This window comes from Lagenorhynchus albirostris, chromosome 16 (assembly GCF_949774975.1).
Source record: "Lagenorhynchus albirostris chromosome 16, mLagAlb1.1, whole genome shotgun sequence".
Lineage (NCBI taxonomy): Eukaryota > Metazoa > Chordata > Mammalia > Artiodactyla > Delphinidae > Lagenorhynchus > Lagenorhynchus albirostris.
Genome location: NC_083110.1, coordinates 53,229,136 through 53,257,031, shown reverse-complemented (window position 1 = coordinate 53,257,031; position 27,896 = coordinate 53,229,136). Strand labels below are relative to the sequence as shown.

The window sequence follows — 27,896 nt, the reverse complement described above, 5'->3', positions numbered from 1 at the left end:
CCTGGTTTGCGGCGCGCACAGGGTGGCGGCCGCGGGAGCGTTCCCAAAGCGAATAAGGGCGGGTGCCCGAGGCCGAGAGGGCGCCCAAGGACTGGGGCGGGCGCCGGAGTCGCCTGACAGCCAGGTGGTCAACACGGGCCACCGTCGGTCGCGCTGGGCTGGAGTAGAGGAGCGGGAGCCGGGCTGGGCGCGGCGTTCTCAGGCTCACACGGTGTTGCTGGCTCCGATTTCATGGCATTTGTAAGTTTAACGCAAAGTTTCCCAAGATCTTGTGGTTACTCTTGGGAAGAGAGTATAAAAAGCGAAAAGCTTCACAGCAGGCAAAAAGAAAGAGGTAGCCGAGGGGGAATGTGTATGACTCAAGTTGCCGCAAACTTCCCTGTAGCCCCCTCAGTGTGGTCGCGCCTGGGGGTCTCCCTGGGCCGGCGGAGATGGACGCCGTCAGGTGCTCTAATCCCGCCAGGAAGCCGCGCCCCGGGACGCGGGGGTCTTTCTGGCGCACCTCGCGGCCCAGGCACTGCAGCTCCCGCTTCCCACTAACCACCAACTGGCTTGTGTGTCCCAAGGGGAGCAGCTTCCGAGCCGGAATAGTTGAGGCGTCAGCCCCAGAAGGGCCCAAGCGCATGTTCCAAAGAAAGCCGATGGGTATGGGACAGTTCCCAGCTGGGACAGAGGGATACTCACGCCCCCGAGAGCGGACGGTCTCAGAAGCCCGCCGAGCGGCTCCTGGCCGGTGGCCAGGGGCCGCCGGTCCTGGTGTTTATCTCTAGGCAGGGTCCGGCCGCTTCACTCGGTGGGCCGCAGAGATGAGCGGACCAAGGGAAGCTCGCAGCCTCCATCTGCAGAAGGGCAGGGTGCTTTTCTCCTGGTTGATGAGGGAAGTGCCGTGCATGAGCCAGTGTGGCCCCGTTCCCTCACTCCCTGGAAAGCTCTAGTAGCCTCAGTTTCCTCATCTGAATTGGGGACAGTAATTGTAGGAGGACTCAGATAACCTATGGAGAAATTCTCTGCAAATGGAATAATTGTGATGACACTGTAATTATTTGTGTTGTTACTGCAGCGAGTGTGGTCTAGGCTGGGGGTTGGGCAGGTCAGAACTGGGTGAAGTCTGGGGGAGACCAGGTTACTGGGAGGTCAGAGGACCTAGGAGAGTGTGAGACTTGAGAATCTTGTGAAGGTTGAGGATCATACCAGGTTTGAGGGTCCTGGGCTTATGCTGCAGGAAGATTCCTCCAGTATAGCCATCTATTACTGTACCTTGTGGGGCTTCTGAGTTAGGCAGGAGGGCAGAGTTGATTCCTGGCTAATTTGAGAGAGGATCAGCAGGTAGTATGCCCTGACTAAGGTATCTCAGTTCCTCATGGGACCTCCGTCCTGACCAGGTTGAAGAGTCTCTGGAGCACTGAATGGTGCCCTTGCCTGAAATGAGGGGCACTGGGGCTGCAAAACTGGGATGAGGGCAAAGTGATCAGCCATCACCTGCACCTGTCAGGTCCTGGACTTTACTGGATGTGAACTGGGCCTCTGGGAGGCAGTGTGGGCAGCTGGGGCCTGGGCTGAGGCAGCAATCAGTGTGTTCGGGAATGTATCGAGCACCTCTGTGATGCTGGGTGCTGATCTAGGGCCTGAGAATCCCGGTGAAAGAGGCATAGGTCCGTCTGTGAGGGCTCTCCAGCTCCTGGTCTCAGCCTTGTGGAATAACACTAAAGCAGGTTTGCCTGTTGGGGCCTCAGTTTTCTCCAGTGATTTTGGAGAAAATGCTAGATAACCAGGGCATGCGTGCTCTGTGACTCTTCACAGACTGGACAGGATGGGCAGCAGGGCCGGAAAGTAGCTGTATGGTTTCAGCCAGCTCCATTCATCCTCCGCAGCCATCCTCCATATTCCCAACCCCTTGACCTCTCCTTCATCCATGCTGATGCTAAGAGTGACCAGAAGAGGGCGATGGCAAGGGAGACCTAGGGGAAATGTCACATTAGTCTACTCATGCTTTTGGAAATTACCTGAGCAAGGGAACTGCCTCCTGGAAGGACAATAAGCAGTTACCAAGGACTGGAGACTCAGTGTAAGAAAGTGCCTCTCGGCTTGCGGGGAACACTGTCTTTCCTGGTTCCATATTCAAACCAAACCTTAAGGGGCAGCCTTTCCTCCTATCCCAGTCCCATGCTAACTCCTTGACTCCTCTAGCCAGAAGTCCTCTGCCTAGGACCTGCCTCAGGGCTTTGAACCTAAAACACCTCCCACCTGCCCCTTCTTGTGCTGGGGTGGGGGCGGGGTGTGTCTCCATTCTACTGTGGATGCAGAGTACAGACAGAGAGTCTGGGGTGTCTGTTCCTGGCCTCTCAGGAGCTGTGTTCCCTGGCAAGCCCCTCCTCTCTGGCCCTTAATTCGTCATCCATAGAGTGAAACTGTTGGACTAGTTAGGGTGGCAAACTGACAGGTCCAGGGAGCTGGCTCCCTTAGTCCACATCCGCCATCTTGCCCTGCGCCCTCTTCACTCCTTGTGGGCACTTGAGTTTGTGCCCCTGGCCCCTTCCTTCTCAGTGTTCTATGGTTCTATGACCTTTGCTTCCAGCTCAGGATCTCAGAGGCTGAGCAAATGGGTCAGTGTTCTGTCATTTACAGTTTTACCATTTACACATTTTACTATTTACTGTGTCATTTACAAACTGTGTGTGACCTTGGGCAAGTCACTGAATTTCTCCATGCCTTAGTTTCCTCATTTGTAAATGAGGATGATTCCCAACAGATTAATGTGCTTAGGACAGTACCTGACATATAGTTAGGTACTTTATGAACAGATTTCCTAGAAACTTGTGAAAGAACATCTTCATGCTGACCTTTGAAGTAAGTTTTAAGGTGTAAAATTTAAATTTACTAGCAAACAATCTATTTGATGCTGTAAAAAGGGACCTTTTAAAATCAGATGATTGTGGAGTGGGAGTGGGCCTGGGAAGCCCTCCTGGCCTGGGGCTGGTAAATGCGTGGGACTTCCTGGGTGTGGTCTCTGTCTGGTGGTCGCTGCTCTGCTGTTTGTTTTTCATCTGATACTGTAAGTGAGGTCAAGAGTTCAACTGACAGTAAATTACAAGACGTCCTTCCAACCACCACGGCCCTGAGAACAACTTTTGCAAAGCTTCTGAGGGCTTCTCCAGGTTGCTTGCCCTCACCCATAATTCTTTAGCTGCGTTCAGAGCCAGAGGCCTGGATTCTCGTCCTGCCCCTGCCTCTTACTCTTTGTATGGCCTTGAGCAGGTCCTCCACGTCTCCATGCCTCAGTCTCCTCATCTGCAAAATGGGGGTGGGAACAAAACTGCTTGCCTTTTAGGATAGACATAAGGCTAGTTGTACTCCTGAGAGAGCAGAGTCTTAGACAGGACTTGTGTGTAGATAAATTGTTTAGGAGGTGACCCCAAGGAACAGGGTGAGGGAGCAGGGCTCGTATGACAGGGAAAGAGGAAATCCAATGAAGGGAGTGGAATTGAGGTAGCTGCTTTAGTTGATGGGGCCATGTCCCCACCCGGCCCTTCCATAAAGCCTCTCGTAATTATGTGCCCAGGGAATAGGAGGCTGGAGCATTTATCCAAAGGCTGCTGTCCTTCATTGTTTGCTCCCTTTTCCAGTTTCTATTCCTGTGTAAAAAACTACCCAAACTCTGTGGTATAGAACAGCCACCATTTTACTATGTTGGTGGGTCTGTAGATCAGGAGTTTGGAAAAGGCACAGCAGAAGTGGTCCTACCTCTGCTCCCCAGTGTCTGAGCCTCTGCTGTGAAGACTTGCAGGCTGGGGGCTGGAATCATCTGGAGGCTCTCTTGTTCTCTCATACCTGGCAGTTGAGGATGGCTGTTGCCTGGGGCCTCAGTTGGACTCTTAGCCAGAACCTACAGGTAGCCTCTCTGTGTGCCCTCCATGCGGGCTGATTAGGCTTCCTCACAGCATGGCAGCTAGATTCTAAGTGTACACATCCCAAGGGAACCAGATGGCAGCTGTATTGCCTTTTATGACCTTGCCTCAGAAGCTACGTATCATCACTCTCACCACAGTCACAAGTTCTCCCAGATTCAGGGGAGGGAACATAGCCCATCTCTCCACCAGAGGCATGTCAAAGTCACATTGTTAAAAGAGCATGTGGAATGGGGGCTATTGTTGCAGCCAGTTTGGGAGAATATGACCATTCCTTGAGGCATGAACTTCCCTGCACCTGTGTGGGCAGGCGCTTTGAGCTCTATGGATTCCGAAAAATTTCTCAAGCAGAAAAGTGGGGAGCCATGCAGGGGATGCATGGAACTGCCCAGAGTTGAGCTGAGGATGTGGGAACCAGGTCACCAACATTGTCTACCTGAGGCTCAAACGATATGCAAATAACCTTGTAAACTGTAAAGTGCTCTGTAGCCTTTTGGGTTTATTAAACCCAAGGGAACTGGCTGACAGCAGCTTTACTTTTCAGCTGGTGGCTTGATAAATGCCAGGGCCTTCACATATGATAAACATATATATTACTTCATCAATAAATACAGTCGGCAGTCCCTGACGGCTAATGGCTCAGGAGCCAGGGTGAGGGTGCTAGCCTGGGAACTAGCTCTTTCCTCACGAGCAAGTCTGTAGTCCTTCCTCTCACTTTTAGACCTGACTTCTGCCTGGAATTTGGGGCCCCACTCCATCTTGTCATTCTCTCCCAGAGACAGTGACCTTACCAATCAGCTCCTTATTTGGGGGGGTCACCAGAGCCCTCTAGGACAGCACTCTCTGGGCAGCTCCTGCCAGCAGCCCTCACATTACTGATACGAGGCTGGAATGTCAAACTGTGTGAGGTCAGGGATTGTTGTCTGCTTTGATCACTGCTGTAATCCCAGTGCCCAGCGACACGTCATAGGTACTTGTCAATATTTGCTGAATGAGGGAATGATGATTCTGGACCTGTGTGGGTTGGGTCCATGGCTGAAGGAACCTCCAAGCTCACTGTCAGCCTGGAAGGGAAGCAGAGCCATCCCAGTGGGCAGCAGCCCTCCTGAGAGCGCTCTGGGTGGAGCTGGGGGATGTGGTCCTGGGCAGAGCTCCTCCAGAGTTTCCATCCTTCATGGCAGGGGCAGGTGCCCTGGATTCTTCTGTACAGATGTGAGGCTTCCATGGTACCTCCTGGAAGGCTGTCTCCCTGGCACAGCCTGTCCCCAGAGCGGGAGCAGCTGCCATCTCCCTGGCACCTTGTCTCTCCCCAGCGGCCACACCCAGGTGAGGGCGGCTGGCAGTTTTACAACTTTATTTTTATCCCTACTTGTCATGGTGTCCTTGCTGATTCGGGCAGGTGCTGATTTGATGGAGTCAAAATATTTCAGGGCTGTATGGAGATGAAATGTTCATCTTTCCCACTTCTCCAGGCAGGAGGCGCATCTAGTCCACCTCTGTCTCCAATTTTTCACCCCTGAAGTGCCCAGGGGCAGGGCACGAGGTGGTGAAGAGCTTGGGCTTTGACACTTGACAGACCTGGATCCAAAATCTGTTGCCCATGCAAGGCTTTGTGACCTTGAGAAAGTTACTTAACCTCTCTGAGCCTCAGTTCCCTCCCTTGAGAAGTACTAATATTCACTTCTCAGTGTCATGGCAAGGGTCAAATGATAGAATGTTTGTCACGTGCTCGTCACATTTTCTGGACGAGGCAAGAGTTCAGTGATGGGTATGTACATTACTAGAGCACAGAGCAGCTGCTCACCAGTACTTCTTGAACTCTTGTTGAAATGCTCCAGAGGGATTTGAATTTTTGTGATAAGTGAACAAGTGATTTCATGTAGTGTATTCAGTTAGGGATTCGTAAATTCAGACCTGATAATTATTGGTAAACAGGGTCTCAAAAGTAAGTGAAGGGTGAATTTTTTTGGTATGTGAGTTATAGCCCAATAAAGATTAAAAAGGAAAAAGTCAGTGATGATGAGTAGGGGCCGGGGCAGAGGCTGGGGGAGGAAACGCACCGTCTTGGCTCCTGAGGAACTGTCGGCTGAGAGACACAGGCTGCCCACACTGAGGATTCGGCTGACCGAGTAGGCAGAGAACGTGTGGCCTTCAGGTGCCCAACAGAGCCCGGAGGTCCCAGCCAGGACCATGACTTATGCTGGGGGGTGCAGGGGGTGCAGCATCTGGGGGAGGGGAGGTCAGAAGGGGAACGCGTCAGCCCCTTTTGGGCAAGGATGTTCCTAGAGCTGAACGATAGTAAGAACACCGGCCTGTTGACCTTCACCCCAGCCCCCGAGTAGGCAAGCAGCTGGGACGGTTCCCATTTTGCATCTGGAGACACACCCTCGGGCCTAGACCCTCTGCCCGACATGGGTCCTCTTTTGACCTCTGACGCTGTCTCTGTAGGCAGAGCTCTACACCGGAGACAGAAAAGCCTCCAAGTGGGTCCGCAACTCTGATGTCAGTGGACCCCGTTTTTCCATCTTTCTCCTGCCCAGCCGTGCAGCGGTCAGTGTCTTGCACCCTCTTCTGGGGGTGGTGTGTGTGTGTGTGGGGAAGTGCCCTTTACTCCTCCATCTAGCCCAGTGAGAGGAGAGGCGGAGCCATGACGACAGCCCCTGGTCTGCAGGGCGCCTGCCAGGCCGTGGGTGCTGAAGAGCTAAGTGCCAATCAGACCTCAGCCCTGTCCCCGGGAGCTCCTGGGCGTGGCCTCCTCAGCGGGAAGATACTCCTGATGGAAGCCGAGTGCAGACAGGCCAGCAGCGCCTCCCATCAGCTCTGGACCTTCCCTGACCGCTGCTTCTCTCAGGGCTCTCCCCGGCCCAGGGGCCATGATTGTTTGAACGCCTAGGTCCTCGCTGGCCTCTTGGTTCGGTACCCAAACTTTGGAGTCAGACTGACTTGGATTTTCTTTCTCAGCTCTGTCACTTACTGGCCGTGAGACCTTGAGCGAGTCCCGCAGCCTTTAAAGTCTCAGTTTCCTCATGTCCATCATGCAGTCAAGAGATACTCCTAGTTCACAGGCTGTTGTTGATACTGTGCTGAGCAAATAGAAGCGCTCAATAAATGTGAAATACTGCTGTCGTTTTGTGGCCTCCCAAGAACCTGTCGCGCGCATTAAATTGCATTACACGAACAGCATCACTTTCCGTTCCTCTGAGAGCGCTGAGGAGTGAGCTGACTCTGGAGGCGAATTGCCGGGCTGCAGATCCTAGCTCTGCCACTGCTTGGCTGTGAGGCCCTGAGCCAGCCTCTTGAGCTTTCTGGATCTCAGTCTTCTCGCCCATAAAATGTGGATACCAGTGTCTACCGCAGAGGGTGATTATAAAGGTTGCATGAGTTAACATAGACCGAGCACTTAGTGCCTGGAACACGGTAAACATTCAGTAAATATTGTTGTTTTTATTATTATCATCCCACAGAAATCCAACAAGGTTTCCAAGAGCAGGAAACCAAGTACCTGAACAACTGGAGCAGATGATTTCAGAGTTTTATGCTTCCAAGCGATGCTGATGGCAATAGTTCCTCTATATCCAGAGACCTTGCTCTAAAAACAAATCTGCCGTGGCACTCACTGGCTTCTTTGGTGTTAGGCTGGGGCTTCCACGCACTGCAAGCCAACCAGATGTCCAGGCCCCACCCGAGAAGCCAGCCCCTGACTGGAGATGTGTGAATGGTGTTGAGTCTGAGCCTCTATTCAGCCAGTGGTTCCTCCCAGCCACTCCTCTTTCCAGCAGTATTCCTCCAGGGTCCAAATAGCCGAGGTACAAGCAGGATTTGGGCCCACGTTGCATTTGATGGCAATGCACATCCTTCTACCATAGATAGTCAGGCAATCCGAATAGAGGCTGTAACTTGATTGGTCCCCAAACCTTTGCCTTCTCACCCTTCACCATGTTTTTCAAGAGGAAGGACAATGATATTAACCTCTCACAGTGGTTACAGCACTGCCTTAGCATTGTTTATGAAGCTCCTTTCCTTCTGTTCTCTCCATTGGTCTCTCAGATAGCCAGGAGGTGATCCGGGCACTCACGGTAGAAGCTCTGAGATCTTATGATCTTGTGGGCATTGCAGGACGAGGTCTGGGTGCTTGTCCAGGGGAGAGGCTGGGCTAGGGCCTGCATAGGACACTGAACTTGTAAGCAGTGGGACAAACACCTCAAACCCCTATTCTCCCCTTGAAGCACACCGCCTCTCCAGCCCCAGAACGGCTTCTCCTCTCCTGGACCCCTGACCCCCCAGTCAACAAGCATCTCCCTGCTGCTCAGTCTGAAGGTCATAATTGTACACTTGTTCCACAGAGCACCATAGCCCACCACCTTCTCCCCACTGTTTTCTCTGTCCTTAGCTAGGAACCCAACAAGGATGAGACAGTTCTGGCCTTTAGAGTACTCTTAGTCTCAAAGCATAGGGAAGAATAAATGAATCATACAAGGTGTTGAAATGCAACTTTCTCCCTCTCTGTTCCCCCATCCCTTTCCCACACGGCCCGGGGCAGTGCCTGGGTGTCAGGTCAGTTGAGGACGATGGGTCCAGCCACTCTCCCCAGCCCAGAGGGAGAGGGCCTCGATGGCCCATGTTTCCTAAGGAAGCCTTGGGTGAGTGGCAGCCTGGGTAACAGAGCAGAGCAGTGAAACATCCTGTTTAAGAGACTACTTGTGGCATCAGGCAGCCCGTGACTTGAAGCCTGCCTCTGTCCTCACTGCCTGTGTGGTTTTGACTAAGTTTCTTAACCTCTCTGAGCCTCAGTTTCTTCATTTAGAAAATGGGAATGATATGAATACCCATGAACTAGGTTTGTTTGCAGATTGAATGAGGCAGTGAACAAGAAGTGTTTAGCAAGCGGTCACTAATTTTTAGCTATTCTCCTTGCTATTATGATTACGCCTGTTATTGTTCCCCATTTAAGAATTTCCCTATAAGTGACAATTTCTCAGTGGCCTGTGTCGGCTTATCTCTCCCTCTGCAGCGAGTTCTCTTGGGATACAGAGTGTTCAGCAAGTGATAATTTATTGCTCCACAGCTCGCTTGCTCTCATCCATGAAGCAGGGAGCGGATAACAGATAAACCAAATGCATAGAAGCAGGTTTCTCAGGGTATCCTCTTAGCCCGCTCATAATACGGTTCTGCCCGGATGCAGACATGGCAACAGGAACCGAACTTTCCTGCTGATTGGTTACAGACCTATCTGTGATCACACCATCCTCTAACCACGTCTGTCGATTACCAATAAATATTCTCAAGCTCGCCTGCATGAGCACTTGAGTGTTGATGTTCAGCCCCGAGTCTTCACCCGCTCCACCAGCTGGGCCACTTATCTCCCGGCTCATCCTGCAATTTGCACCGAGCCTCCTGCCCTTCCTCCCACCGGGGTTACTGGCCTTGAGTTGATGTGAGTCCTGTGTGAGCCAGTTTCCCACAGGAGCAGGCCACCTTCCGCCCTAACTCTTTTTCGCATCCCTGGGTCAGTTTTCCTTCCCGCTGAGCCGGCACTGGTTCGCCATCCTCTCCCGCTGGGCTCAGAGTCGGCTGTGGTTCGCTAAGGTCTGGGCCTCATGGTGGCATGTGCCAGGTGGCACCTTGTCGTGATGCCAGGTGCTTCAACCAGAAACCCGGTACCATCCTGGATACGGGTCTCTCCCTCCCCTTCTCATGTAGTCCAACCCAAGTCCTGCTGATTCTGTTTCCAAATTTAAGCCCATCCACTTCTCTCCATCTTTGCTGCCACTGTTTGGTCTAAATCCCACCGGCGCCCACGTAGGCTACTGCGATGGTACCTGAACCCGTCTCCCTGCTTCCCCCTTGCCGCCCAAAATCTGTTTTCCATGTTGCAGGCAGCATGATCTTTTTGAAATGCACGTTTGATCATGTTTGCAAAATTAGACCCACTTAGGACCCTCAGTTTACATATCCTTTCCCCCCCAGGCCTTCTCAGGCCTGCTCTCAATCAGGTCCCTTCTTTTAAATCTCTCATCACCTTTGTTTCCCTGCACGTTTTACAGTCCGTAACTGGGTATTGGAGTGACTATTTATTTGCTCAATGTCTGTCTCCATATCCGACAGTGAACTTCAAGGGGTAGAAATTAGACTCATTTGGCTTCCCAGTCACCAGCACAGTGCCTGGCACATGGTGGGTGCTCAACCAATATTTGCCAAATGAAAAACTGAGCAGATGAGATGCTATAGGGATTTGGAAAAGGGATCAATCACTGTAAGACAGTCAAGGAAGGCTTCCTGGTAGGGGGGGGTGGTGAGCCCTGAGTTTGGCCTGGAAGGATGGAAAGGATTTGGAGAAACTGGGACGCAGGGGAAGGCATTTCAGGTAGAATAAACATCGTGAGTTAAGGCAAGGCAGCAGGAATGCTTTGGATATGTCTGGAGCTGTGGGAGTACCTGATTTACTTTGCAGAATAGTAGTGGCAAGATTGAAAGAAGCTTGGAACGGTGAATGTCAAGCTGAGACATTTAAATCATGCCCCTTAAGAAAGGGGGAGCTATTGATGGTTTTTGAGCAGACGACCATTATGATGAAGACAAATGATGTTTAGGATCTGTAGAAGCGGGAAATAGGAGGACCACCAGGGGTTCTAGGCTTGGGAGCGTGAAGTTCAGACTTGGGCCTCAGGAATGGAAAGGAAGGGAAAATGGGGGAGAGATCATGGCTTTGTGTGTAGGCGAGGTCCCAAGCTGAGCTCTGCCTCAGAGTCTAGTGAAACATAAATGAGTTCATCCAGAGATGCTCGGCAAGCATTGGGGTGCCCTTGAGATGGGCCGGAAAGGGAGATTATTGTTTTTTTTTAACATAAAGCAGTTTTCTTAATTATACAGCTAATATACATCCGCTGGAGAACATTTAGAAAATATAGAGAGCAAGCAAGAGTAAAAATTTCCAGCAATTCCATGGCCGAGGAGTAACCGTTGTTAACACTTTGTTGTATATTCTTCCAAAATTTTTTCATGCATGGTTGTAATTTAAAAAAAATGCTACACATATAGTTTTGAACCTGCTTGTATTTCACTTTCACTTAGTACCATGAACCTCCTTCCACGATAATAAAGATGCTTATGTAATACATGTACTTGTACGGCAACAATTTAAGTTGTTCGGTATAGATGTAATTTAATTTAATCAGTTCTCTATTGTTGGACATAAAGATTTTTTCCCCCAATCATTTCTTTTGCTATTATAAACAATCATGCTGGAGTCATCCTTATTGCTAGATTTTTGTGTATGTTTTAAATTATTTTCTTAGAAAAAATTCTACCCATAGACTTGCTGGGTCAAAAGTATAGATGCTTTTAGGGCTTCTGATTCTTTTTTTCAAATTGCCCTTCAAATTTTTTTTTTACTCCTTTGCACTCTCATTAAGATTAACGTTTTTGTATTCTAGTTTTTAAAATCTTTGTTGGTTTCATAAGAGAAAAATAATTTACAGTTTCTTTAATTTGCATTTATATTGTAATTGTATTTCTTTTTCAAATAATTTTGAACCTTCAAAAATATATTTTGGGGACTTCCCTGGTGGTCCAGTGGTTAAGACTTCACCTTCCAATGTAGGGGGTGTGGGTTCGATCCCTGGTCGGAGAGCTAAGATCCCACATGCCTCAAGGCCAAAAAACAAAACAGAAGCAATATTGTAACAAATTCAATAAAGACTTTAAAAATGGCCACATAAAACAAAAATCTTTAAATATATTTTAACCATTTGTATTTATTTTGCTGTGTGAATTTCCTATTTATGGGCTTTTTTTCCTTCTTATTTATGGACCCTTTTTCTTTCTGCTTATGTTCATTTTTTAATTGGGTGGTCATTTTTTAAACATTTTGTAGGAACTGTTAGAGATTAGGACTTCAACCTTTTATCTGACACGTTTGTCACAAATAATTTTTGGAGAGAAGAGTTTTAAAAAGCAGAAAGTTTATCCTGTACCATATCACTCACTTGTTCCGTGGCGAGGATTGCATGGCTCTATCAGTTAAGATCAGGTTAAATTGCTAGTAATGAACCCGTGTTAATTGGCTGTGGCCGTCAGGGTCCAGTTGGGAGACTGAAACCACATCAGTAATTTCAGAAATAATTCAAAAATTTAATATAAAGGATTATTAACTAGCAAAAGGAGGTAGAGAGAACTTTAAAGAAAACAGGAATAGTGGATATAGGGAGCAGCTACTAGGGAAGGAATACATTTGGAAGAGGTCACCCCACACACTCCCCTCCCCGGCTGTAACTTCATAGGAGAGGATGTGGCTGTGACCCACTGACAGTTGGAGAAGTTTGTTGAGATGCTACAGGAAGCGGCTGACAAGTGGGGAATTGCCCACTGGAGTCTGGGCAAAACTCTGAAAGTTGGGTGCCAGTGGGTTTCCCAAACACTGCTGGTGGCTACACTCTCCAGGAGCAAGAAAGATGAGGCCCGGAAGCAGGAAGAGAATTCCCTTCCTCTTGCAGTCCCTCTAGTGCCCTCTACTGACAAAATCTAATGTGCCAGCTGACAAAGGGGAAATGTTTCCGGGGTCCAGCTGGTGTCACAAAGCATGACAAAGAAGGGTGATAGGCTGATAGAGCTGATAGGCAATATATTGATAGCTGGAACACTGCCTAAACAAGCCAGAAGTTTCTTTCCTTCTCACATCAAAGTCTGGAGGTCCACAGTCTATGGCCAGGTCCAGGAAGTCCTCTAGGGTCCAGTCTCCTTCCAGCCTGCCCCTCCACTCTCCCTGGGCTGAGGCCCTTGTCCTCATGGTCCACGATGGTAGCCAGAGCTCAAACCATCACGAACACGGTCTGGACATGGAAGGCATGGAAAAGAAAAAGAACTAAGAATGTGAGAGGTTCCCAGGAGATGCCATCTGCCATCTGCTTTCATCTCGTTGGCTGGAAGTTAATCACATGATCTCAGATAGCTACATGGGATTCTGGGAAATATTTCTTCTGGAAGGTCTGGAACTGAACTTCATAGTTTCTGTTGTTAGGGAAGAAGGGAGGAAAGGTATTGGTGGCCAATAAGTCTGCCACAGTAGACTACTTGCTGGAACTTTATGAAGAAAATTTAGTCAAAGTGATGATAGGCTCATGACCATTATTGAATGTTAACTAGATACACAAGGTAAGATTTTAGAGTAAAATCTTTTAGAATGTTAGAGCTGGAAGTTACCCTTGGAATTATTTGTACTGTTTTTCATGTTTCCTATGAGAACCCTGAGGGCCTGAAAGGGCAGTAATGTGTCCAAGTTCACATGGATAGCTCCCGGCATGCCTGGAGGTGGACCCCGGGTCTCCTTTACTCTCCACCTAGTGTATCTTTCCACTCTCTGCACTACTTAGGGTCTCCATGGGCCTTTGTCTTCAGAATGAGTCCTGCTTAATTGCACTGGTAACTTAATGCTCCACAAGAGATCATTCCACAGTGGAGGTATTAGAGCTTATGAGATATACCTGGCCTTGGAATCAGGCACATAAGATGCAAAATTAGAGCCTAGGAAGCTTCTGGCTTTTAGAACCTAAACTGCTCCCTTTTCTCCGTTACTGAGTGGAAGCCATGTGAGCTTAGGCTATGGGAACATAGGAGGTGTGAGACAGCAGTAAGTCATATGCTGCTGGAATTAAGCAGTGAAAAGTGTTATCTTAGGCCAAAGTAGCCATTCAGTTTACCAGTCAGAATGCCATCTACCCATTTAGCTGGGGAAATAATGGGAGGATTTTCTTAGAACAGCAGTACAAGCCAGGTGCCAGCAGGAACCAGACTTTACCCCAGATGTTTCAAATGAAGAGACCTTCATGAAGGGACTACTTACAGAGACAGGGTTAGGATGCAAAGAAGGGTGTGAGGCACCCAGAGACTAACAAGTCTCCCCTGTGGCTGAAGAAACGGGAAGGGAGCCGTGTTACAGGAGCTGGAGCTGTGCAGGAGGGGAGGGGGCTGAGTCACTTGAAGTATAGTTGATTTTCAGTATTGTGTTAGTTTCAGGTGTACTACATAATGATTCAGGGTTTTTTTGCAGGTTATATTCCAGTATAGGTAAGACAGTACATAAGACCGTATATAAGACAATGGGTATAATTCCCTATGCTATATAGTATATCCTTGTTGCCTATCTGATATATTTTATATATAGTAGTTTGGATACAGCACCAAAGCAGGGAGAAAGCAGGGAAGAAATGCCTGCAGCTCTCTGCCCTCTTCCCTCTGATCTGCCAGGATCTCCTCCTGGTTGAATGCAAGCAGAAGCCAGAGAGCAGTGAGACGTGGAGGAAGCAGTCCACAGGATCCGCCTTCCTGGGCACAGAGCAGGGCAGAGAGGGTGGAAAGTAAGTATAAAAAGAATAACTTGAATCATAGCTCAGGCCTTGCTGCAGATATTCTTTCCCATGGATGGAACTATTTTAGTATTTTTACAACATACATTTGTAAATGGCCCATGTGTGGCACCTCCAGTGCCACTCCCTCCCCAGGCCAGTGTCAGACATGGCTAATTGATCACAGCTCCTTTTCCTGAGGGTCCAAGAAGTCACCGCACGGCACTTAGAGAAAACATCACCAATTGAGTGGGATGGGTATGTGAGATGAAATATATTTGGAGGTGTAAAACTTACCTGGCCTTGCAAATATGGCCTACCTGCTCATGCTAGTCTGGTAGAGAATCTTTTTTTCTGGGGAATTAGCTGAGCAGGTATTTCTTAAGCCAAGTGAGTCCTGCTTGGAAAGCCAAGCCGTCGCATGGCTCTGAAATGCATTGGTGCAACCTTATTGTACTGTAGATGAAGAGGCGAGACAGGAGGTGATGTCTGCCTTGAGCAAGGTGGCCTCTTGGCTCCTCTGTAAAGTAGGATGATGCCCGCCAAGGTAGAAGGCAGGACTAGGTGTTCTCTTGAGATGGAATCAGCTTTCAGAGACCAGTTGCTCTTTGGTACCCATCTGTGTGTGGTGCTCTCCTAGGTACTGATTGACCTGTAAAATTTTTATTTTAATTGAAATTTTTTTCAATTTTTCAATTTAATTTTTCAATACTTCAATTAAAAAAATTATATTGAAGTATAGTTGATCTACAATATTGTGTTATTTTCAGCAAAGTGATTCACAGGTTTTTTTGCAGATTATATTCATTATAGGTTATTACAAGATAATGGGTATAATTCCCTATTCTATACAGTATATCCTTGTTGCCTATCTATTTATATATAGTAGTTTGTATCTTTTAATCCCATACCCTTAATTTGTTCCTCCCCCTTCCTCTCCCCTTTGGTAACCACAAGTTTGTTTTCTACATCTGTAAGTCTGTTTGTGTTTTGTACATACATTTGTTTGTACTATTTTTTAGATTTCACATATTAAGTGATATCATATAGTATTTGTCTTTCTCTGTCTGACTTATTTCACTAAGCATAATATTCTCTAGGTCTATCCACATTGCTGCTAATGACAGTGTTTCATTCTTTTTTATGGTTGAGTAATATTATATACATACATATATATATACATATATATATATATATGTGTGAATATCTTCTTAATCCAGTCATCTGTTGATAGGGACTTGGGTTGCTTCCATATCTTAGCTATTGTAAATAGTGCTGCTACAAACATTGTGCTGCATGTATCTTTTTGAATTAGTGTTTTCATTTCCACCAGAAATAGAATTGCTGGGTCATATGGTAGCTCTATTTTTGGTTTTTTAAGGAACCTCCATACTGTTTTCCATAGTGGCTGCACCAATTTACATTCCCACCAGCAGTATACAAGGGTTCCCTTTTCTCCACATCTTCTCAAACATTTGTTATTTGTAGACTTTTTGATGATAGCCATTCTGACCTGTGTGGGGTAATACCTCATTGTGATTTTAATGTGCATTTCTCTAATAATTAGCCATACTGAGCATCTTTTCAGGATTGATGCAACAATCCTGAGCATCTTTCAGGATTGACTTTTAACATGGAAAGTCCTATGGACTTTCAGGTCCTGCTACTTTTCTGGAGTGCACGCTCAGACCCCTGAGTTCAGACTTTAAGTGGCTTTGAATAGAAAACTCCTAGCTGGAACAAATGGCCAATGGCTTATGGACATTGCCAGCATGGTTTAGGGCATAGATGGCAAGTAGGTCTCAATTCATCTGCCATTTCTATCCATTTGTGCTGGCCCTCTGTAGACTGTGTTGAGATAGATTTGGAGGCTGTGTCCAGGTTCGGTGGACAGGAAGGCTGTGATCAATGAAGGATATTTGCTCTGGGACAGAGGGGCTAAGAGGGGTACATGTTTGTCTCATAGTTGCCATCACTGGTTTCGAGTCAGCAGATGTGGCTTCTAGATGTGATACTTTGAGCAAGTCAATTAACCTTCCTGGACCTTAGTTTCCTTACGTTTAAAGCAAGGACATGGCTTAGGTGACGTTTAAACTCTCTCCATCTTAGAAATGCCATGATTCAAACTAGTTTGGGTTTTTTTTTTTTAAAGTCTTCAGTGTAGAACTTGCAAAAAGTCTGTTTGATCCAATTAAACTATTTCCAGCTCCCCACCCCTCTCTGCCATATGCTCGAGTAACTAAGCCCTCCATGCCTGTGAAGGCCATTTCCCCAGGCTGGAGCAGCAGAAGACCCTGGAGACGGAGGTCTCCCATACTAAACAGATTCTCCTCTTTAATCTCAACCAAAAGATCCAGGAGGCATGATTCACATCTCACCCTGTTTCCTCTCCTCTGTCCTCCTCAAGCCTGCGCCTCTCGCCTCCTGCTCTGCAAACACGCCTGAATGCAGAGTCCTGAAATTTAGGTTCATGGTTTCAAAGTTCATGGTCCTGAGAATAAACAAAAAAACTATTGTGGTTGCATAGAGCTGTGGACCCCATTAACACCGCCCCATGAATATTTATAGCATAGAACTACAAAAGAACATAGAGGCCATATTGTATTTCCTAGAACTTTCTTTCCATGGGGTCCTTTCTCTGTGGGTCACTTTAATGTAAGCTTTGCTTATTTAGTTGCACACTTTAAGCCGATTAACTTTTCACTAAAAAAAACCCCTCCCTGTTTGTTTGTACATACACTCCCTTGACAAAGATTCACAGAAAACTGCTTTAAACCTGTTAAATCCCTCTGCTGGAAACTTGAAGTGAACTAAATGTGTCTCTGGGTAGGATTTCCCTGTAACGCTCCCTGCCTCTGGCCCCTCCCTGTTTCCTGAGAGGAATTCCAATGGTTCGAAGCCTCCGGATTTAGTTCCTCCGGTAATCTCAGCTTCTCTCTAGGTGACCATCTTCTGGAACATTAGCAAGGTCCTTCTTGAGCAGCTTGTTATTGGGATGGACGAATGGCAATCCCTGGGTGGATGCCTTACGCTTCTCTAATAGACATTGTATAAACCAATCATCAGAGCTAGAGGGACCTCGAGACATCACCTCCATTGGTCTCCGAACTTCAGTGACCGTGAGTCACCTGTGGGGGTGGGCGGGATATGAACTTAACATGCATATTCCTGGGCCCTGTCCCTGGAGAGTCTGATTCCGCAGATGTGGATGGGGCCTGGGATCTGTGTATCAACACTCCTTAGACACTTCTAACAAAGTGGTCTGTGGCCTCGCCTTGAGAATCCCCGCCTTGAGAATCCCTGAGCTGGTTCAGCTTTCTCAGTGTATGGGTGAAAAAAATGACACCAAAGGGAAAAGTGGTCCACCCAGTGTCACATGCAGCATCAAGTGCCCTCTTCCCAGTGTAGGCCATGCCTGTGATTCCATACTGCTTTAACTCTGGCCCTTCGTGTCCCAAGTTGCAGCTCTACTGTGGAACATTTATGATTAGGCCCATAAGTGGGAAACTAATTGAAAAATAAACCTGCAAGGGCAGTCTGTAGTGTAGAAATGAAAATCAGGGACCGGCCTGGTTGGTGGAGGCGAGGTGAGATGAGGCCAGGTTAGCACCTGCTGGAGGTCACCCCTGCAGGATAAATCCAGGACTCTGTTGGTTTTGGAGTGAGCCCTGGGGTAGGGCAAGGCCTGTGGCTGGGATGGACTGGAAGGCTGCAGGGGGTGAGGGGGACAGTTATCCTCCAGCCGTGGCAGCCCTTCCTGGGCCTCCCGTTCTCTGGGTGCCAGGAAGCAGTCTTGGGGAGGGTGTGGCTGGTAACAGAAGGTGACAGTAGAGTTGAAGGGGTCTCCCTCTGACTGGCTGGGCTTCTCCCAGGCTCACAGACTTTCCAGCTCTGCAGGCCCCAAGCCAGGGGCCACTTAATATCCCCAGAATCCCCGCTCGAGCCTCTCTGGATCTCAGGGGGCGTTGGGGGGAGGGTTGTGAAAGACCCTCTGGCCAACCCCTCCTGTCCTCTGTCCCCTCCAGTCACCCGCAATGGACTGTCTGGTCTTGGACAGGCCAGCAGCTCATCTGGGAACAGAGCTCTTACCGCTGACCATGAGATCAGGCCCCACCTTGAATCCCAGTTCTAGAAACGGGGTCCTCTGTGAGGCAGTGAACTGGGCTCCAAGTTTAGAGCCAAGAGGTCTGCCCTCAAGCCCCACCCCCTTCTCACAGTTGTAAGTTAACAGGCTGGTCGTGAACTTCCCTGAGCCTGGCTTTCCCCCATGAAATGGGGCTGACGGTGTTTGCCTTGCCCCCTAGGACTTTGGTGAGGAACGCTCATTCACTCACTGGCTCATTTACGAAAACGGAAGGTCCCAGAACTGAAGGTCCTTGCCAGTCCCTGAGCAGGATGCTGGGGTGGGGTGGGGTGGGGAAAAACGTGTGCGTGGAGGGGATACAAACTGTGAAGTGCTGCACCCGAGTGAGGGACTCCTTGTGCCCGGCTCCATCTTGGGTGCTCTAATAACCCTGGAATTTTGTTCCCCGTGTCTGAGACTTCCTTTTGCCCCTGCCCAGCCTCTCGGTTCCTGCAGCCTCACCTCCTGCCTCACTATCGTTGACAGTCCACGTGACTGGGCCCCCACTTCAGCCAGGGCCCCTCACCGGGTCCCTTCTGCTCCTGCCTGACAGTGCCTCACTGTTTCTCCCCTCAGGGCCTTTGCACATGCTGTCTCTTTGACCAGCATGCCCTTTTTCTTGTTATCCACTTGCCATACTTCTGCTCACATGTCACCTTCCTACTCAAGTATCACCCCCTCTGCAAGGCCTTCCCTGATCCCACCCCCAAGGCTGAGTTAGTCCCTCTTCCTATCCACGCTTCCCTCCCTGCCTGAGCAGCAGGGGTTACTTCAAGGCAAAGACGCATGGCAGTTGGGAGTTAGAATTGAGAGGTGGCCTAGAGCAAGTTGCCTAATCTCTCTGAGCGTACTTTCCTCATCGGAAAAAAAGAGCATAATGATGCTTGTTGCACAGAGTTGCTGTCTTGAGGGTTAGAAGAGTGTGGAGAGCCTAGCATGTGGCTGGTGCTCGAGAAGTATCAGTCCCTTCCTTTTCAGTGCCTTGGTCCTGAGAGAAGAATTAAAACACCAGATTTGGAAGCAACAGAGAGAGCTGTTTCAAGATAAAGGGGGATGTGTTGGAAGGGCGTGAGCTCCCTGTCAATGGAGGGGTGTGAGAAGAGGCCACTCAGGCATCACATGGTGGGTTGGACCCAATGATCAGTAGGGCCCCTTCTAGTCCTAAGAAGATTGCTGAGCATTGCAGCAGTCTCTAAAAGGTGTTCCTTAGGACGGAAGATTCAGTGAAAAGAAATTCCAGGGCAACCACATTGGCAAATGCTGCATTCTCTTTCTCTTGGAGAGTTGTGATGTTTGTTAGGATTGTAAAGGCTCTGAGAAGTACTGCAGTAAAGAAAAGCAGTTCACTGCTGGGGGCCCGGGTTTGATCCCTGGTCAGGGAACTAAGATCCCACAAGCTGTGCCAAGTGGCCCCAAAAAATGAACCTATGTATGAAACAGAAACAGAATCAGGGACATAGAGAATAGACTGGTGGTTGCCAAGGGGGAAGGGAGTGGGAGAGGATTGGATTGGGAGTTTGGGATGAGCAGATGTAAACTGGTATATATAGAATGGGTAAACAACAAGGTCCTACTGTATAGCACAGGGAACTATATTCAATATCCTGTCATAAACCATAATGGAAAAGAATATGAAAAAGAATGTATATATAGCATACTGAGTCACTTTGCTGTACAGCAGTAATTAACGCAACATAGTAATTCAACTATACTTCAATAAAAATAAATTTTTAAAAAAAGCTTTATTGCTTTGCCAGGCAAAGGAGGCCACAGGGGGCTCATGCACTCAAGATTGTGTGTCCCACCCTGAAGGGGGTAGTGAGGAATCTTATAATGTTCAAGGAGCAGGGCGTGATCAGCTCGTGGGCATTCTTCTGATGGGTTGATGGTGAGGTAATTGGGAGTCAGCATCATCAACCTCCTGTTTCCAACGGGTCTGGGGTCTGCATGCTTGTGGACAGCATACAGTTAACTTCTTCCACCTGGTGGGGGGTTTCAGTATCTGCAAAGCAGCTCAAAGGACACGGCTCAGAATAGTATCTGTAGTCCTTGAGGAAGAACTAAAGGTCCTTGACTTTGTTTAATGGCTAAAGTATTATTATTTTGTCTTACTTGACTGTTTTCCTTTCTTTCTGCATTTTCTCACTTCTCTGATTAAATTTTTCTTTGACTAAAGTTCTTCTACAGAGAAAAGGTGGGTGGAGGACATGGGTGGAGGTCTGTTCTGGGAAGGCCTCATAGGGTCCTGCTCAGTTACAATAGCATTTCTTATTAACTTCTTAGAATTTGAAACTTTGGGAAAAGTTGGCTTGGTGGAGGAGGACTGTGATTTGGGAATCTGGGAGGCCTTTTTTGACTTAGAACACCCATGAAACCTCATCCTGCCTACACAACCTTGGCCAATTCCTACCTCCTCTCTGGGCCTTCCTTTGAGGTTAATGATATAGAAGGCATTTATCCTAATACCTGGGACAGGGTGCTGTTTGCTTCGGCTCTTTGCTTTGGGCAAGATGCTGTGCTGTGGAGACCCTGAGATGGGAGCTGCAGTGATGGACCTTTCCCTGCAAGGATTAGGTCATCTTTTGCAGCCTCGAGAATCAGGCTTATGGAACCAGATGGGGAACACGACATAACTTTAGAAACTGAGAGACTTTACAGATATTTATTGTTATTACAGTAGTGTGCTAGAGCTGGCTGTTACCTGCTTGTGAGAGCCGAGTGTACACATGTTCTCCATCTCCATGTTTTGTGATCTTGAAGTCAGCCTCGGTGGGAGTATTTACACCAGAGAAATGAGCAGACGCTACAAATTAAGGCTCTTTCCTCACCCAGGCAATTGTTAAATATCTGCACATCTTTGATTATATATCATTCGAAAGTATTTCTTTAAAATGTCTCCTTTTATATTTTAAAATTTATTATATAATAGCTTTAAAATTTTATTTGACTACTTTAAAGGTTTCTGTTTTTGATTTCCAAAAAGCAATTTTCCTATTGTAGCTCATAATCTATTCCTGAAATAGTCACTATGCAGAGCTTCATAACAAAACACTGCCACCAGGTGACAGCTCCCTGAATTGCAGGTTGGAGGTCCAGTGGGGTCAGCCAACACTGGAGCAGATGGCATTTCCACTGGTGTGCCTTTTAGATCTTTCCTATGGCCTATCCATTCAAGATCTACATTTCTGTGAAGAATTACCCTGCTTGACCTCTTTGTGGCAGCCATGACAGGCATAGAGAGGTGCAGAGGAGCCTGGGACCACGGGGGCGTGGTTGCTGGAGGCAAAGCCCCTGGTGCCTTGAGTCAGTGCTTCTCAGACTTTCTCTGTGCACACGTCCTGCCTGGGGATCTTGTTAACATGCAGCTTCCGATTCAGCAGCTCTGGGGTGGGCCCTGGGAGTGGGTGTTTCTATCAGGCTTCAAGATGAGGTCAATGCTGCCCGTCTAGAGATTACACTTTGAGTAGCCAAGGGTCGGTGGTGGTAGAAGAAGAAAGTTACCCGGGTGATAGGAGTCCTTCCTTCGAGAGTCTTCTCTTAGGAGGCTGACATGTTTTGCGTTTTGGTAACAATTCAGTAGCTCTGTGTTTTGAATGTATAGACTTGGCTCATTTGATCCTAAGTACTGTTCAACCAATACGTCAATTTAATTTTAATTTTTATTTATTTATTTTTTTAGTTAGACTATGGTTTTTTTATTAATTAATTTTTATTGGAGTATAGCTGATTTACAATGTTGTGTTAGTTTCTACTATACAGCAAAGTGAACCAATTATACATATACATATATCCACTCTTTTTAAGATTCTTTTCCTATATAGCCCATTACAGAGTACTGAGTAGAGTTCCCTGTGCTATACAGTAGGTCCTTATTAGTTATCTATTTATATATAGTAGTGTGTATATGTCAATCCCAATCTCCCAGTTTATCCCTCCCCTCCTTACCCCCTGGTAGCCATAACGATTTAATTTTTAAATTTTTGATTTATTTTGGTGTATAGTATGAGGTTCAAAGCCAACTTGATTTTTCCTCAAAGAGCTAACCCGTTGTCTCAACGTAATTCATTGCTTAGTCCCGCTCTTTCCACAAATTTGTGAGACCTCTTTTGTCATAAATGAACTTTCTTATATAGACTAGGGATTGCTTCCAGACTATCCCATGTTGCAGGGTGGTTGAAGCTTTATAACATATTTTGATGTCAGACGAGACCAGCCTTCCTTTGGTACTCTTTTTCTTGACTGTTATCACCTAATTATGCAGACGAAGTTTAATATCATTTTGTCAATAATAAAAAAATTGTTGAGGTTTTGATTAAAATGTATTAAACCTATGCATTAATTTGGAAAGAACATTTCAGAGATGTCTTTCCTTTCCTGTCACTTCTTATAGCTTTTAGAAAAGCTATAAGAAAGCTATAAGAAAGACAGTATGTCTTTCCTTTCCTGTCACTTCTTATAGCTTTTAGTAGAATTTTACAATGTCAACATAGCACTGCTTTTCGTGTCAAGGTTTTTCCCAGATATTTGATGCTCTTTGCTGCTATTTTAAACAGAATTTATTATTTTATTTTATATTATTTATATTATATTGCTGTACTTTATATAAAATTTTCTTTTATATTATTTACATTGTATACTTATAGCACTTAGCCACATGTGGCAGTTTAAATTTAAATTAATTAAAATAAAATAAAATACTGAGGAATATCTGCTCAGCTCTAGCATTTCAGCCTGACATGTGGTCTCTGTTGGTGAAGCCTGTACTCTTGACCCTTTGGCTCTGCCTATAAATCCTCCTCTGTGGCTTTTCACCCTGACCTCCGGACTCTGCTGGTCCACTGGCCCTCTCGGCACCTCTGCATCCTCCCTAGGCACGTGGGAGCACCCAGAGCCCCAGACACCAGGTTCTGGGGGCCAGATTTGGGAGCACCCTGGGCCCACGTCTCTGGACACTCCCCTCTACTCATGCTGTCCCATTGCCCCTGTGTGTGGTGGATGGGCAGCTTCTCCCAGACTTGAGCCTCGCTGGGCTATGCCTCGGGGAGTTGGCTAAGAGCCTTATGTGCCCAGGCTCCCTCCCACCACACATTCCGCTCCTGTCCTCTGACGTGGAGGGCTTCCTCCTACTCCCCCTTCTGTCTGATGGGGACTCCCCTGTGTCATATCCAGCTCCTTCCCTGAAGTAGCTTTCACCCTTATTCCCTCACTGGGGCCACAGTGGCAGGATGGATGCAGGAAACAAGACTCACTCTGTATTGAAAACTCACCAGTTTAATGTTTTCAGACATTCCCGTCATCTCAAAAGAAGGAGACATGGTTACTTCCCAGGCAGGTGGCTTTGGGGATTGAACTCACATAAATAGAATTAATTTCTAGTAATTTTCATTTCCTTTCATTAATTTATCGATAAATATTTCCTGAGCATATTCTCAATGCCAGACATTGTTCTGGGCATTACAGGGATACTGTAGCCAAAAAAGTTGGCAAAAATCTTTGCCTACATTAACAGACCTTCTAGTGGTACCTTGGGTTCTGGTTTTATGGTGGCTTCCCAACCAGGGCAGTTATTCAACCTGATTTTTGTGCATAATACTTTTTTCTAGTCTTGAGAGTGGCCTGGTGACTATCTCCCATGGGGTTAAGAGCTAATGGCCTGTCCTCATTTCCTGACATGGCCTCGGCCTGTTGGACTGAGACACAGTGACCATCCCTACAGGAGAATGTGCACTTCCTTCTATTTCAGGTGTAAATAACCTTTAAAGAAGGGTCTAGAAGCTCTGCTGGGTCTCAGATTCCATCTTAGGGTGGAGAGACTCAGGGCAGAAGACAGTTCTCTGAAGCTTCCGCAAGGCATTCATTCCACAGATATTTCCTGCACCCCGACTGCACTGAGAATGGACCTATGGGGCAGGCAGACACAGTCCTTGCCTTCATGGAACTGCACAGATAGAAGTTAATTAACTTCGGTTGTGATGAGATCACATAGGAGAAGTTGGAGTAGAATGGCTGTTTTCGAGAGTGTGGCCTCATGACTCAGGATGGCTCAGGAGGGGTAGAATGTCCTGTGACCCTTCTGGAACAACCCTCCAGGACACTCAGGAGAGGCTGGCAAGAACTATCTTGGAAAAAAACAGGAGACAAAGGCTTTCTCTAGCTGAGAGGGGAGGCTGTTTCAGAAATGCACTCTCTCTGTAACTCCATGGATGTAGCCCTCAAAGTCCCTGCAGTGCAGGTGGAGCCTGTCTCTCGGGATGTGAGCCTGGCCGGAGGCTCTGGTGGCATCCATGCCATCTCTTAGGCTGCAAACAGAGCCCTTCCTGTGTGCTTGGCTCAATAAATGCTTCCTTCCTGCCTTCCTTCCTCAGTCTGCTCTTTATTGTGCCTTTTTCCTGGAAGACAAGCCATAGAGCCATAGTAGATATTGTGTTGACATGGAGTTGTGACCTCCGGGGAATCCCAGAGTGACACCACCTGCCTCCAAGCTGACTCCTGATCACTCTTGAGATCCTTGAAGCAACTATGTTAGGAAGAGCACATTGTGGTAGGAGTCTGGGGTGGCGACTCCCCACTGTTGCCTCAGGCTTATTTAGAATATCCAAAGCCCCTTTGGTGTTGGGGTTTTCACCCCTGGCTCCCAGTTGTATGTGGACAGATTCTACTCTGCTAGGTTAGACCAGAGCATAATGAGAATTGTCTTGGACTTGAGTCTCGCCTTTGCCAAATTACTTGGTAAGTGATTGTGAACAAGTCACTCAGCCTCTCTGCACAACATGCTCATGTCTATGGAACGGGGTAAGGGTAGGACTGGAGATGGCATCCTGATTCTGGACCTCTGTTCTGGGGTGCCAGTTACTCTGGTTTGAAGCCTGATGTTGGGGAGAAGGCTCAGAGAAGTCAAGTGATTTGCCTAAGGTCACGCAGCTATTAAATGGCAATAATGGGATTTGAACCCAGGACCTCTCTGGCTCTAAAGTACATGCTTTTAATCAACCTGCCTCCACAGGTGAACAACACAAAAGTTGCAGGCAGGAAGTGCCTTCAGGAAGAATTCCTTGCATGGGAATCAGCCTGGGGCTACTGCCTTTTGAGGTCAAGAGGACGCCTGAGTGCTGGGCATTGAAGTGCTGGAAAGCAGATGGAGACCAAGGTGGGCTGAGCAAGCCCTGGAGACAGTGCAAGAAGAGTAGAATTCTCAGCAGCCCTCTGACTTAGGAAGCAGTTGCTGAAGAGCAGCCCTATGCTCCCTTGCCCTGACCTCTGTCACACTCTGGTTTGCAAACTGATGTGTGCAGGGACACCAGAGACTTAGCAAGGGGTGCTTCCATATAAGATTCTGTATGATTCTATTATAAGATTCTATTAAAAATACTGGAGGATGCCCTGGTCATGGTGATCCTTACCCCACTTTACAGAAGAGAGCCTCACTTGTCACTCATCCTGAATCCCACTGCGTGCATCGGCTGGGGTACCAAAACCTCTGAGCGTTAAAGGGAAAATGAGAACGCTTGGTCACAGAGCAGCCTTCTTTGATGATGAGTCAAGGCATCTAGACCTGGCTTTCTCCTGTCGTTTCCTGTCTGTATGAATTTCTGTTAAGGGGGATGCTGGGTGCTTAGTGGAATATTTTGAATTCAGAACAACTGAAATAGAGTAAGTTAATGACAGCGATTCTTTTAACTGCAATGTTTTCTGGACTTCTAATGTTTCAAGATATGTGGATAAAAACCAAGATGAATAATTCCTTGTTTTCCTTCTGATGCAGCCTGTGTCATTCAATAAGGTGGTTAAATCTGTTTTACCAAATCACGTCATGAAACATTTATTACAGCTACAGTCAGTCCTCATCTTATAAAATGTTTACTATTTTTTTACTTCTAATGAACAAAATAAAAAAGACATTTAAACTCATGGTGAAAAATCATAAATGTCAGGCTCACAATATACATAAGGATATGTGGTTTTTAAAAATTATTTGGGAATACACGAGCACAAAAGTTTGAGCACTTCCGTGGCTCGTTGGAGTCTTCCCAGGTCCTGTTAATCTACTCCCTTCTCCATCTGCCCTCTTGCTTCTCTTTCTGCTCTCAGAATGTGAGGAGTGTTCCTGATGATCTACCACTGTGAATACCGTCATTGACACAGACGTTTTTTCTTTGAGGAAGAGATGGCACTGTATTGTGAACTTGTGCGAAGTCTTCAGGAAGGTGGGAGGGGCTCAGGACCGGCAGCTGGAAACCATCTTTGGCTGAGCCAGCTTTGTTACACATTTCAACAAGGTGAAAATAAGTGTACATTTCAAAGATTTAAGCAAATTTGAAGTTGTGCAACCATCACCACAATCCAGTTTTAGAACACTTCTACCACCTGGAAAAGTTCCTTCATGGTCACTTATAGTCAAGTCTCATTCCCACCCCCAGCCATAGGCAGTCACTAACCTTTCTAGCTCTATAAACTTGCCTTTCTAGACGTTTCATATAAATGGAATCATATAATATGTAGTCTTCTGCATCTTGCTTCTTTCACTTAGCATGATGTTTTTGAGATTCATACATGTTGTAGCGTGTGTCAATAGTTTGCTCTTTTTAATTGCTAGGTGGTTTTCCATTGTATAGAGAGATCACATTTGTTTATCCATTCAACAGTTGATAGACGTTTAGGTTGTGTTCAAGTTTGGGGCAATCATTAATAAGCCTGCTGTTAACATTTGAGTATATGTCTTTGTGTGGACCTGTGTTTTCATTTCTTTTGGGAAGATATCTAGGAGTGGAATTGCTGGGTCTTGTGATAAGCTTAACTTTTTAGGAAAATGCCAAGTAGCTTTCCCTAGGGAGTATACCATTTTACATCCCTACTAGCAATGTATGAGGTTTCCCAATTCTCTACACCATAAGCCTGAGTTTTAATCAGTCTTTGTTACTTAAAGGCCTTCTCAGTTTTTGTTTTACTGTTTAGCGATGAGAATAGGTTGGCTCTTCCAACTCCTCAAGTCCCTGAATTTCTGGACTCTCTCCATTCCTTTTCATTCCCACTATAAATTGCTCAATTCTTTTTTTAAAAAATTCAATTTATTTAAACAGCAATAAAACAAAAAGAGTTCACCTATTTCTTCCACGTATTTCTCTTCACCTATTTCATATATATATGAAATATCTATATAGATACAGATATAGATACACATATTTCACTTAGTATAATGCCCTCAACATTCATCCATGTTGTTGCAAATGGCAAGGTTTTGGGTTTTTTATGGCTGAATAATATGGACACTTTACGTTGTTTCCATATCTTGGCTATTGTAAATAATGCTGCAATGAACATGGGGGTACAGATTTTGCTTCAAATTAGTGTTTTCATTTTCTTTAGATAAGTACTCAGAAGTGGAACTGCTGGATCACATGATAGTTCTATTTTTCATTTTTTGAGAAACCGCCATTCTGTTTTCCATAGTGGCTGCACCAATTTACATTCCCACCAACAGTGCATAAGGATTTCTTTTTCCTCACAACTTTGCCAACACTTGCTTTTCTA

At 46.7% G+C, this 27,896-nt stretch overlaps 1 protein-coding gene across 1 annotated transcript in view; it reads left to right on the top strand.

Annotated features, from left to right (window-relative positions):
* Positions 1 to 27,896, top strand: part of TLL2 (tolloid like 2) — a 127,674-nt gene that overhangs the window by 619 nt on the left and 99,159 nt on the right. The window lies entirely within an intron of this gene.